This window comes from Diabrotica undecimpunctata, unplaced genomic scaffold, assembly GCF_040954645.1.
Source record: "Diabrotica undecimpunctata isolate CICGRU unplaced genomic scaffold, icDiaUnde3 ctg00003098.1, whole genome shotgun sequence".
Classification (NCBI taxonomy): domain Eukaryota; kingdom Metazoa; phylum Arthropoda; class Insecta; order Coleoptera; family Chrysomelidae; genus Diabrotica; species Diabrotica undecimpunctata.
In genome coordinates, this window is record NW_027314298.1 from 1 (window position 1) to 13,488 (window position 13,488).

At 34.3% G+C, this 13,488-nt stretch overlaps 1 pseudogene; it reads left to right on the forward strand.

The window, feature by feature from the left end:
- The first annotated feature begins 2,571 nt into the window (after positions 1-2,571).
- Positions 2,572-13,288, forward strand: LOC140432169 (transcription factor E2F2-like; annotated as a pseudogene).
- Positions 13,289-13,488: the final 200 nt, after the last annotated feature.

Below are 13,488 nucleotides of genomic sequence, written 5' to 3' on the forward strand. Positions count from 1 at the left end.
GCGCTATCTCAGAGTGTTCGTCTGTTTAACCTTAACCCTTTAATCGGTAAGTACTCCCTGAGGGATGGTATTACAATAATTCAAGTCATTTTGGTAACAGTTTTTCCTATCAAACTGTTAATGTATCTTTACGCGCTATCTCAGAGTAAACTGTTAATGTATCTTTTAATACGTTTGATACCAACAAGTTGTTGCCGTTTGCCGATTTGAAAATGTATGTACAATGAGTAATACAACGTTTATTACGTGACCAAACAGTGAGTGAACACGAATTTGTTATTGCTCCACATTAGATAAAACAAACAATTAAAAAAATGTTGGATGGGAAATTTTGTTGTTATCATATAAATATATTTGCATATTTATTTGTGATTACTATGTAGTAAGTTGTTTGTTGTGGTGTGTGCTATTATATTATGGTGCCATATTCAGGGATAAAATAATTCTTTGTTTTATTATTATAGTTTTAAATATTGACTTGTTATCCCCTGGGTTTGTTCTTGTCGATTTCTATGTCCATGTGCCTTTCAAAATGACAGCCAACAAATTGTTCTTTTTCATCTTTAGTTTCAACCAAAGGTAAATGGCGCAATTGCAGGCATCTTGATGTTCCCTATACTTTACCTGATGCTATTTTGTTTGAAACTTTAACAGGCACAACTATTTTGTTTGTAAAAATATACTTTTTAATAGTAAAAGAATTCATTATGCATCATTAACAAGACAAAAAATGTTTTAAAAACAATTTTTCTTTGTCAGAAGAGCTGGAAAGGGCGGTAGATATAGCTACCAGTATGCATTTTGACAAACAACTAATACTTACTGGGCAATGGTATATATAGTAACCGGTAAAAACAACTACAAAAATTTATAAAAATATTTTATTTTGAAAATATAAAATAAAACTAAATACAGAAATATTTTAAATTTATTATCTAAGAACTTTCTATCTACTATGGTAGGGTGCAAAGCAGTCTTTGCATAGAGCAACGTTACAAACTGACAAATCCAATTGCTGCGCGTTTGTTTCTTTTTAGATGAACCGCGAAGGGCACAGCGCCTATAAATTCCTTTGGTGGATAAGTGTGAACCAGCATTAAAACTTGAGTTTGTTGGAGGTCCAGACATTTTTCTGAAAGTAAAAGGACTAATCAAATTATTAGCTAGTTCACTGGGGAACTGTGATGCAGTCATAGACTTAAAACTTAAATTATATTTTTCAGAGTCTCCTTATACAAAATATAGCTGTTTACTATTCTTCTTCTCATTGCGCCGTCTCCTTTCGAGGTTGGCGATCCAAATGGCAATTGTAGTTTTGGAAACTGCTGCGCGAAAGATCTCTGCGATGAGCGGTCGAACCATCTCCTCAGGTCTTTCAGCCACGAGTTCTGGCGTCTTCCTCTGTTTACTATTGCTGCGTCTAAAAGGTTGGAAATATTTTACCACCTAAATTCCATGCGATGGAGTAGTTAGAGATAGTGCAAACACTCCTGACCACGGGGCAGTAGACGAAATTTGGTTTACAATAGAACCCTTTCTGCCTTTACGTGAATTTTGAATTGAGGACATGGTACTTGATCTCTATTTCCGGTTTTATTTGTTCTAAAAACCTGAGGTTTTTTTCTTGAAAATTATGTAGATTGCTGACAACACTAATATATTTTACGCTTATATCTTTCACGTACACACAGATATTTCTCCGGAAATAACCGAATCTGACTCATTTTGGAAAAGCTCTTTATCAACACAATATATTTGTTTGGAAAATATTTGACGTTGATTCAGTGGCTTTTCCTTAATATATTTGAAAATTTAGAAGATATCCCTTTTTAGCACATGCCAATGATGCCCAAATTTATAGCCTCTTTTTATTGGTTTCATTAGCATGTACGGTTTTAGTGATGTACGCCCTTTGAAAGCACACATGCTTTTCGTCAATAGATAGGTGTCTATATGACGTAAAAGCATTTTAAAAGTCTCTGAAAGATGGTTTATGAGTAGTCCAAGTTTGTAGAGCCCATCAAACTCTTTAGTTTTGGTTGGGGCATATTTTCATTATTGTGTGATTTTTATACTTTCAAGAACCTTTTTAATGTAAGTACTTTAATCACACTTTCAACATGGAAGTTTTCATTGCTGCACCAGTATGACCTTAATGTTGGAAGTATTCCCAAGAAAGCGTCGAATTCTTTCATATCGATAAAAAGTTGCGAACTCCTCTGGATAGCGTAGAGGTTCGATCAGAAAAATTTGACATTAAAGAAAGGAGATTAAGGACGTTTTTCTTGGACCACACAAAAGATTGACTTAAAGGAGCAGGTGCTTGTTCCTCTTTCTCGTCTTTATCGGAGGAGTTAAGGAATTTCTTACTTGAGGTTAACAGTTGTTCATGCTCGTCTTTTTCGTCTAACATATCCAACTTGTTGTGTTAGAAACCAAATCCATTATCTGGAACAAAGTCAGGATCTTGATCCTAATCATAAAAATCTTCGTTTCCGCTAGAATTATTTGTCTTTCTTGTAAGAGTACATTGGCGGACCCTTTTCAAGTGCTGTTCTGAAGTACTGGAACATGTCCGGCTGGCTGTCGATACTAGTAGTCGAGGATTGTGACGAAGTTCTGGAAATTGAGCTTGTCTCAGGAAAATCGTCGCCCGCATTCTCATCGCCTTCAAATTCGTAAAGACAATACGCTATATATTGGAGGTTTAGCTTCTGTAAGCGGTCGGTTTTGAGACATCTAAAAAACATAAATAATATATTGTAAAAATTTTAATGACAAATAGACATAATAAATAATTTAAGGTATTGTAGAACCTGGTCTAGCAATAAATACTAAACTTTTGCTTTGATGTATCCGTAAAATTTAGTATTCTCCTCAATCCTATCTCTAATCCTCAAAATGATTAAACATATTTTCCTGGCGCTAATGTCAAACAAGATCTTTATAGAAATTTGTAGTATTGTTATAATAACTGGCATAAGTTTCAAACTAAGAAATAAATTTTTTTTACGCCGGGATAAATAAAAACAAGGAATTTTGGGGTAGAATTCTTATAAAATATATTTATTCCTGCAATAACTATTCCAGTGCTTTTAAAGAATTATCTGCTAGTTAAAAATAATGAAAAAAATACACTTGACACTTACCTTCCATTTTTGTCCAAGTATTTTATTCCAAATGACACGTGTGCAAAAAACAAAAATAAATTGAAGGATTTTTTATATAGACTGTTGCAGAAAGACACGCTAGTAGCTTATCATTTCTCTCTCCAGGGCGCTGGATTGTGGAATCGCTTCGTTTGCTTCTTACACTCGGGTGGCGGGTTATATAAAAAAACTGCGCGTTGGTTATACGAATAATGCTGTGGCTGTGCACAAGTCCGAATAGATTCCTTATAAGTAAATTCTAAGAATATTAATGCGGTATATACACGACTTTAGGTACGTACGTAAAGACACACACATTATTTAAAACTAAATATGAAAATTTTTAATAAGAAAAATATGTGTGGAGGGTCGGAACAGAGATACTTTACCCTCTACCGTATACAGGGTGTACATATTTAGTTTAATTATTAATGTGGCTAACCTATCATCATTTTATTTATTGTGATTTTACTAGATCATTATATTGTTGTCTTGATATAATCTCTTAGAAGATAAGTATGAATGTGTGTATATACAGATAACGACATTGTTTTGTTGACCATAGGAATTAAGATTTTATTGCAATCCCATCTCTAGAGTATATTTATTATAATGCTCTAAAACTAATTTTTTGGTTATTTTTTAGCCTTAGTAGCAATACAAATAAATAAGTAAATAAGTAATATGCTTTATTGTCACTGAAAATTGTACAAATTTTATGGACAAAGCTTATAACAAAAAGAAAAGAAAGAAGAAAAAAGTTAAATAAAAAAAAACAATAAAATTCTTCCAAACTTAAACATAAAAAATACCACCTAATTAAGAACCTACAAACTTCGTAAAATGTACCTAACAAAAAATAAAAATTAGGAAAGAGATTAATGAATTAAGGGCTCAAATATTATACCTCCTTGTGCTAAACAGTAACCAAATCTGTCATACAGATTTCTCCTCATATTTTGGAGTAGGGCTGGTGTAATGCTTGCAGAGAAATGAAGTATTTTTGCTCTTAATTCGACTAGGTTTGTGGCCCTTTCAAACTGATGCTTATAAATGTTCTCTTTGAGAAAACCCCAAAAAAAGAAATCGTTAGGCCCTAAGTCACAGGATCTAGCGAGCCATTTAATTGTACCACGTATACTTATCAATCGATCAGGAAACGTTTGATTGAGGAAGTCAATAGTTGCTCTAGAGTATGAGCCGAACGTCCATCCTGTTGGAAATAAACCTCCTGAAAATTAACGGGAAGGCGTCGAACTGCCGGAATGATCTCATTCTGTAATGAAAATGAAGATTCGTCAGAAAAAAAAAATATTTTTTAAAAAGTGTACATTTTCATTCTGTTTATCTAACATAATTTCACAAAACTCCATCCGCTTAAAGTTATCTCCGGAAACAGTTCTTTTGTTGGTTATATCTTAAAACAGTGATACCCATTCCTTTTGAGAACTCGCTGGACAGTTCAAGCATTCACGTTAGCTTCCCTAGCAATTTGTACACTATTGCAGGGTTCACTAGCTTCCACAAAAGCACAAATATTAATATCCCTGTTTTGACCCTCCTCATCGACAGGTCTAACACGTGGTTCATTACCTTCATGACACTTTTTACAACTGTTTACACATTCCCGAAGTTTGAAAAATGTTTAATGGTATTTTTAACTGTTGTAACACTTGGTGGGGTCTATTTTCGAAGCCAACAATAAATAAATCATTACTTCGCGTATCGAATGACCCTGAAAAGTACCATGTTACAGTTGCACTTTTTCTTGGACGGTATACAAACGTAATAGGCATTTTATTTAATTTTATTTGTTTATTCTTTCAGAACTTCGTTTGAAATTTTTAATGTCAATGTGACATTACGACAATTCCTACCTACTGTGAAATGAATATAGAGGTGGAAACGTGTAACATGTCACAGCGATTGCCATTGTGTTGTATGGTCAATAAAACGATGTCGTGATCTGTATATGTTTATTGTCATTGCCGTATTGTGGAGCCGTTATTGTCTGCACTAGGGTTTCAAGCAGATATTTGTTTTGTTTATGTCTTAGAGTGCAACGAGGAAAGATAAAGGTAGATTTCGGGGTTATACAGTATTGTGTACTTAGAGCTGATTACTAGTTTTCAAGGATATAAAATACGTTTCTCTATTTCCAGGAAACTTAATCTAGAATCCTTGCACTACGCTCCACCGTCAGTGGTGCATATAGATAATGCATTCAAGGCTCCGCAACCTAAGAAACCTAGGAAACCAAATACCTGCGAAAAAATACACCGAGGTACGATACGTCGTTAAGTTTAATGACCAAGAAGTTTTCCGATCTGTTGGAAAGAGTCAAATGGTGTTGTAGATTTAAATAAAGCATCTTTAGAATTGAAGGTAAGATGTTCTAATAATAAACATGTCGGTATTTTATTTCTTTTAAAGAGTTTTATCAGACAGAGTCTATTTGGATAGGAATTTAGATAGTGTTGCCATATTTAAGCATTTTACGGTTCCGGTAAGAAAGATCACCGTTCGAAAGAAAATAAAGAAAGATATGATGTAATGGTCCGGGAAGATGAGTTCTCGCAAAGTTAAATACTCCGATTAGATTTTTAATTGTTTATTATTAACTTAAAATAATAATGTAAGAAGAGGTCTTATAAAATTGCTATTATTAGTTGCTACCGAAAACAACCGCGAATACTACAGATTAAGACATACAGTACATTCAACCAACTTACACCTCTAAACGATTAACGGGATTCGCAGAAAACTTTTCGTTGTAGTAAAAGGCACGGTAAACTGCACTGGTGTTCTCCATAGTGTTTTAACACTTTGCTAAGTTTTAGGTATAAAATAAATATATGTGCCATTACCCCGTGTTCATAGTTTTGCATATTTTGTTACATTTTTTTTAATAAATAGTATTCTTGCATAATGTTATTTAACGTAAATTTCTTTCACCTACTTGTTAAATATTTTTTTCTGAAACAAATAGGGTTTTGGTAAATAGATTTAACTTTTATTTTCTAATGAAAATACATATACTAAAAATAAAATAATTGTGGAAAACATTTTAATTTGTTTATGTACGGTTTGCAACCATTTTTAAACTTTTTATCAAACATTATTAAATTACATTCCTAATGATCATTATGCTAATTTGCTTAATGTGTTTAGGATCTTTGTAAGCGGTTATATTATATTTTACCTCTCAAGCACAACAGTTAGAAGTTTCTGTCATCTTGATCTAAACTCAGTATATTGTAATTCAAACGTGTGTAGTTTCAAGTGACCATCATGCCTAGACGTAAGTTGGATATTGATGATGTATATATATTCAGGGATTCTACAGTATTCACTGCCTTCCCTCGCTCAACCGTTTCCATCTCTCTCTGCTGTTCCATTCTCCATCGTTTAGGCCTGTCTTACTCATGGCGTCGTCTACTTCGTTCCTCCAGGATTTTCGGGGTCGTCCTCTTTCCTCCTTCCTATAGGGCTCCATTTGGTTATCTCTTTATCCATCTGCTGTCGCTAGTTCTTCTTACATGTCCATACAACTTCAGTCTTTTTTGTTCTATATATGCTAGTATGTCTGTTTCTATTGATGTTCTTTGCTTTATTTCGTCATTACTTCTCCTATCCATTCTTGTTATTCTGCAGCATCTTCGCAGGCATTCCATCTCTGTTGCTACTATCTTACTGCTGTTTTTCTGTTTATGATCCAATTTTCAGCCCCAATAATATTTCGTACTAATGTTTTATAAATCTGTGTCTTCATATTTAGGTGTCTATCCCACCATACTGAGTTAAGCTGTCAGATTGCTGTTCTTGTTTGTCCTAATCTTTGTGTAATTTCTTTCTCTGTTGTTGCCTTTTTCGTGATTATAAACCCAAGTATTTGAATTTATCTTTCCTTTGATTGTTACGTTGTCATCAATCTGTAGATCTTCTATGTCTTCTTCACTTGTAGATAGGTACTCTGTTTTCGCGAGGTTAATATCTAGCCCAGCCTTGGTATATTCTTCTTGTAGTTTCTTCATCATGTAGCTGAGGTCGTCTTGGTCTTCTCACTACAATCACTACTTGATCGTCTGCAAAGCTTAACGTATATATGTAGGTATTCGTTCCGTACCGGTACTCCCATGCCTTCGCATTTTCTTTTTCATGTAATCAAGGCTTTCTCTAAGTATATTTTGAATAGAGTTGGAGATGTGGAACAACCCTGCAGGAGCCCTTTTGTTGTGGTGAAGTCTCTATGATACTTGTTCCCATTTTGTATCTTCTATGAGTTCCGTCTGTATTTCTAATTTGTACATTGCCTCCCATAGTTCTGACATTGGTACAGAGTCATACGCCTTTCTCAGGTTCACAAATGCCAAATTTTATACCTCCTATGTATGTTTCAATATTTAAGCAGGTTCTTTCCCATTCTTCATTCTTTTGTTGTGTTTATTTGTTTTTTCACTTCTCTATCTTTTTCTCTATATTCTTTATAAACTTCATCGTTGTTTGTAGTCAGCCATTTTCTGTATAGTTGCTTTTTTTCTTCAATTATTCTTTTTTTTGGTTCATTTATTTCATAATAGTGCTGTTTATTTGTTATATGTTCTTTTTCTCCAAGGGCTTCGAATGCTGCTGCTTGTTTTATACTCGCCTTTATATGCTCGTATATTTCTTCGATGTTGCTGTATATAAATTCTATTAATTTTTGGTCTAGACGTTGTTGGTATAGTTCTCATATTGATTGTTCTTGGCGTAGTTCTATATTGTATTGTTTTTCTCTTATAGTGTTCCAACGGTTCTTTTGTAGAGGGGGTCTTGTTTTTGTTCCAATTAATGCCCATTTTTGCTGTCAGTAGTTTATGGTCCGTTCTGCATTCTGCTCCTCTTCTGACTCGCACATCTTTGATCTTTATTGTGGTATCTTGTTTGATTATTATGTAGTCTATTATCGATTTCAGCTTTCGTGTTTCTTGCGTGCATGTATATTTGTGAATATTTTTATGCCTAAAGAATCCGTTGATGATTGATGATGTAATGTGCATAAATACTTTACCATGGAAAGCGACAATGGTACGCGCTATCTCAGAGTAAGTCAACGCGTTTGTGACGCACTCTGAAAAAGTGAAAGTCAGCTAAAAATTGTAATGAAGACTGTCAGAGATTTTCAAGAAGATCTTACTGTGACTGAGTATCACAAAGACAAGAAAACAACTCGTAAACATTCTAGGAGCACATTCTAAGAGCACACAACATTCTTGACTTACCTGATGAAGAAAAATTTGAAATTTGCAATATTTTGTATCGAATGCGTGAAAACAATCAACATGTCAGTTTTGATACTTGGACTGACCAAAATAAGAGAAAGACAAATTTCTGAAATTAAGAGGACTAGCCTTTGGAAAGTGTTGAGAGATTTATGATTTAAATTCAAAAATGAAAATAATAGGTTACTTTTATGCGAAAGGAGTAGTGTGGTTCACAAAAGAATCACATTTTTGACAGAATATACTACACCTAAATCTGAAGATGCAACATTCGTATACTTAGATGAGATATTGATTTTTGCAAAGGGTGGAATTAAAAGAATTTGCAAGACAACAGCATAAAATCAATAAAACACACAGATAGCGAAAGTAAAAAGACAAATCATTCTTCATGCAGGAGGCAAAAAAGGCTTTATAGAAAACGCAGATTTGATTTTTTACTCAAAATCAAAATCTGCTGATTACTATGAAAACATGAACATTTGTTTTAAAGTTTCGATTTCCACTCCGTTTTACTATTCTATTCGGCTTATATGATCGTTGCATTCTACTCTTCGATTTCTTTCTCCACCTTGCATCTACGTCGTATATCTGTACTTCTAGCTCTGTCTCGTAGTGTTTTACCTTTCATTTTTCCAAGTGTTTTCATCTCTGCTGTTTCTAACATTGTTTTTGTCCTTTCTGCCGCGTATGTCATTATTGGTCTGATGACTGTTTTGTAAATTCTGCCTTTCATTTCTTTCACGATATTTTTAATTCTCCATATTGTTTCATTCGGGCAACTTGCGGCACTGTTCACTTGATCTTCCACTTCTCTAGGATGAAAGCTGCTTCTTTGATTTTTTTCTTTTTTCTCTTGGTTTTTTTTTTAACTATTTTAACTTAACGTCGAACGTTAGGTAAAACTGTAATTTTCATTACAATCAATTGTGGCTGAATCTCATATAAACATCATCAACCTGTATGCGTCCACTGCTGGAAATAGGTCTCTCCCAGCTCTTTCCTATTCAACATATTATTTTTTATTCTAACAATATCTAACATATTTTCACTGTTTGCTAGAGCTACAGGTTCAAGCAGCATTTACATTTATATTTATTTTTACCCTTTTTTTTATTTATATTTTAATGAATAATGTTTTTGACATGTTTGGGTTTAGGTACAAAAAAGGCGAATATACGACATCACGAACGTGTTGGAAGGAATAGGTATTTTAGAAAAGAAATCAAAAAAACAACATTCAGTGGAAGGGATCACATGGACAGAATAGTCAGTGCGTAGAATTTAAGAAGCAACTGCAGAATTTAGACCAATTTCGAAAATTATTTAGATCAGATGATAGAGTCGGCGTCGAACGAATTAAGCAAATTGACACATGACAGGTCAGTATTTCTATACGTTGAAACCGTAGATATATTTACTCTTGCGTCATCATTAAAGCGTCGTTCACAGAACTCAGTACACACTTTTGTTTTAAAACACACTCATTTAATCAAGTAAACGGTCAAGTCAAGACATTGTCCAGTTAGGTTGAGTGGTTGAGTTTTTTGTACTTAGTGACTACGCGTAAATGATTCTTTTTACTCCACTTTAGGAAAAAAATTAAAATAAAAAACCTTGTGTTAGCAACATCATAAATTTCAAACATTTCGTTGTCATTAGGTTTTACAATTAACAATCAATTACAATTAAAAAAAAACGTAGCAAATGACAAAGATTAAAAAAATATAATTATTCTTCTTCTTATTGCGCCTTCTCCTTTCGAAGGTTGGCGATCCAAATGGCAATTGTAGCTTTGGAAACTGCTGCACGAAAGATTTCTGTGGAAGAGCGGTCAAACCATCTCCAGTTCTGGCGTCTTTCAACTGTTTTACCCTGCACTTTACCTTCCAATATGAATATAATTATTATTAAAACAAATTAGTTAAATGAAATAAAAGATCCTAGCTACATGTACACTTAATAAGGTTGAAAAGAAACGTGGCTTGAAGGTTAAGTTATGTCAAAAAGAATAATAAAAAATATGTAAAAAAAATATTAACTAGAAGTGACTCGAAAATTAATCGAGGAGTATAAAAAATGGGGACTTGAAATCAATATCCAAAAAACCGAGTATATGTTTATCGGCGGGAAACATCAGGACCTCATATTGGAAGATGGAGAAGTTATCAAACGTTGCAACAATTGAGGAAAAAAATAACCAAGCAAGTAAAGCAATTTCCCTTCTCAATAGTATCCTTTGGGATCAATCAGTCTCTAATAATAACAAGCACAAGATATATAACACAATCATTAAAAGTATAATTACTTACAGTAGTGAAGTATGGCAAATAAAGGAAAGATACAAGAGAAAAACTTGAGGCAACGGAAATGGATTTCTGGAGACGTTCACCTGGAAAATCTAGACTAGAAAAAGTAACGAACAACAGAATAAGAGAAGTTATGAAAGTAAAACATACAATAGTAGACGATATTGGTACCCAACAACTCAGATGGTACGGTCATGTACAGAAAATGTCTGAAGAACGTCTTCCAAAACAAGTCTTAATGTGGACCCCTCACGGTAGAAAAAAAAAAGAGGAAGACCCCGTCTTGGAGAGAAGGCATCAATAGAGAAATGAAAGACAGAGACGTAGAAGAAGACTTACGGATGAATCGAGAGGAGTGGCAACTGGGTATCGGAAGACGTAGGAGAACGTTTTAAAGCGGAGATATAAAAATAAAATTTTTTATAGTCTTTTCAATGATGTATCACCAGGGGTTTGCAATTTAAACTTTTTTGGCAACTAAGAAGAAGAAGAAAAGTACATTTTTTTTACGAACTTCCGACTTTAGTTTAAAATCTTTCTTTCTCCATAATAACGCTCGTGTAAAAAGGTTATTGGTCTGGTACCATTTTTTATACAGTTGTTCGACGTACAGAGTCCACAAACTTCTATCAAAACAATATATTTCATTGCTTAAAAGCTTACGCTAACTACTTTGTCTTTATTTCACGTGTGATTCGTGCCGTATATTTTTATCTTCTTACACAGGTACGGTTACGTGACTTACCAAGACCTTCGCTCCATCGACTCGTTCCGAAACAAAACAGTAATGGCGATCAAAGCGCCGCCTAGCACAAAACTTTCCGTGCCTGCCGGCAAGGCGAGAAATATACCATTAAGATGAGCAGCGATTCGGGAGAAAATAGATGTTTACCTATGTCCCGAGTCTCCGCCTGTTAAACCGAAACCTGAGAAAGTGCCATGTATGGATATGTTGTTAAGGGATATCAGTCCTGTAGGTCTCTTTGATCTGTCTACTCCGCCAGTGCCTCAGTTGGACAGTCCAACGCCTATTTCTTCACGGGTAAGTATTATGTTTAAAATTATTTTTTGGGCAAACAATAAAACTTATTATTAGATCGTGGCAAATATGCCGAACTGATGTGGACTTTATGTGATTTCTTCTGATATTTGGCCCATTGTAGTGTTTTTTGGGCTAGACGGATTTCTATTTTATCTATGAGTGTAGGTTTTCACGACAGGAGTTTTCTTGTAAATGTACAATTGAGGTTTATATTAAAACCAAAATACGCAGACCTCGTTGCTCATTATCGGGAGCGTAATTGTGGTGGGTATGAGTATAAACAAGCTATTAAAATTAATATGTTTACCTTTATAAAGCCAAAAAAATAGTCAATAAAATTAAATCATAAACCTAGGAGGACAAATTCGTTAAACTTCCTGCGCGCTATCTCAGAGTAATAGAATAGAGTTTTATGACTCATTTCAGCATTTCTGCTTCATCAGATACTAGGGCTGATACAAATTCAAACTCGGAAAGTCCCACGAATGTCTCCTAAAACTTTACCACTGCAGTGGTTAGCTTACAGAGGTTCCACCCACTTTGGTGGCAAGGAACTAAAACGATTTAATAATACCTTTTTCTGTTCTCTGATTTCTTTGCTAAGCGATTAAATCTTTTAGCAAAAGCTACTGTCACATTGTTGAATTGAATTCGTTAAACTTCCCGTGCTCGAATCGGTATCAAAGTGCATAAGGTTCTGTGAAACAATAAAAAACCAACCCCCCTAAACCCCGCCGTACACGGAGGTTAAGGTATAGTTTATTCATGAAGAAAAAACAGTAAAAAGAACATTCGAAAGAGAATATATGCTAAATTAGAACCAATTCGGAGACAAAGACTTCATGAAGTAGAAGAAAATTTGTTTCTTCTACTTCAAATGTTTCTGTACTGACTAATAACCAAGAACAATCAGAAATAGCACACAACACCGCTGTTAAGGAAATAATTTATGAGCACAATAATAATGTTTGCCTATTTATTTTGTACACCTGAATGACAAGGCTGACACAAAAAGATATCCTGGGTTAGTTGCAATAAGTGTTCAATAAAGAAGATATGCCTCATTTTTTGTTACCTTATGGATGGTAATAATTGAAGTTTAAGAAAGTCGTACAAGAATTCTGTGCCATATTCTCCGCAGCTGTAATATAGTCTTTATAATATTCCAGTACTAATTGTATCGCTGATCGATCTAAATCAAAAATTTCGTCCAAATGTCATGTACTTAATCTCTATATATTTTCCAGTTATGCAGAAGCTTAACCTTCAAGGATCCATTCGATCCCGGTCCAAGTACATCGGGTACGCAACAGAACCTCCTGAACCACCTCCAGCCACATCATAACCATCCACATCCACACAACCATCAATTGGTGTCGTCCCATGATTCTCCGAGCCCATTGGTGAAGAGCGAGAATAATATGGTGAAGAGAGAAGTGTTCTTACACGATGACGTGGAGGGGCTGAGCCCTATGGTTGGACGATTTAACTTTAATAGTACACAGACTGAACATAGTAGTAACTTAGGTAAGTCCACTATATTATAGTAATACACCTGTAGCATGTATAGAAAATGTATGGAAGAAATACAAATGCCGATAGTAAATTGAGTTAAAGAGTTCAATGCAATATAAATTACAAAGTGAAGAAATACATATTAATGCGACGAATGTGTCAGTTTTCCGGAAACTAGCTTTTTATACCTAGGTTCTGTATTTGATACTCAA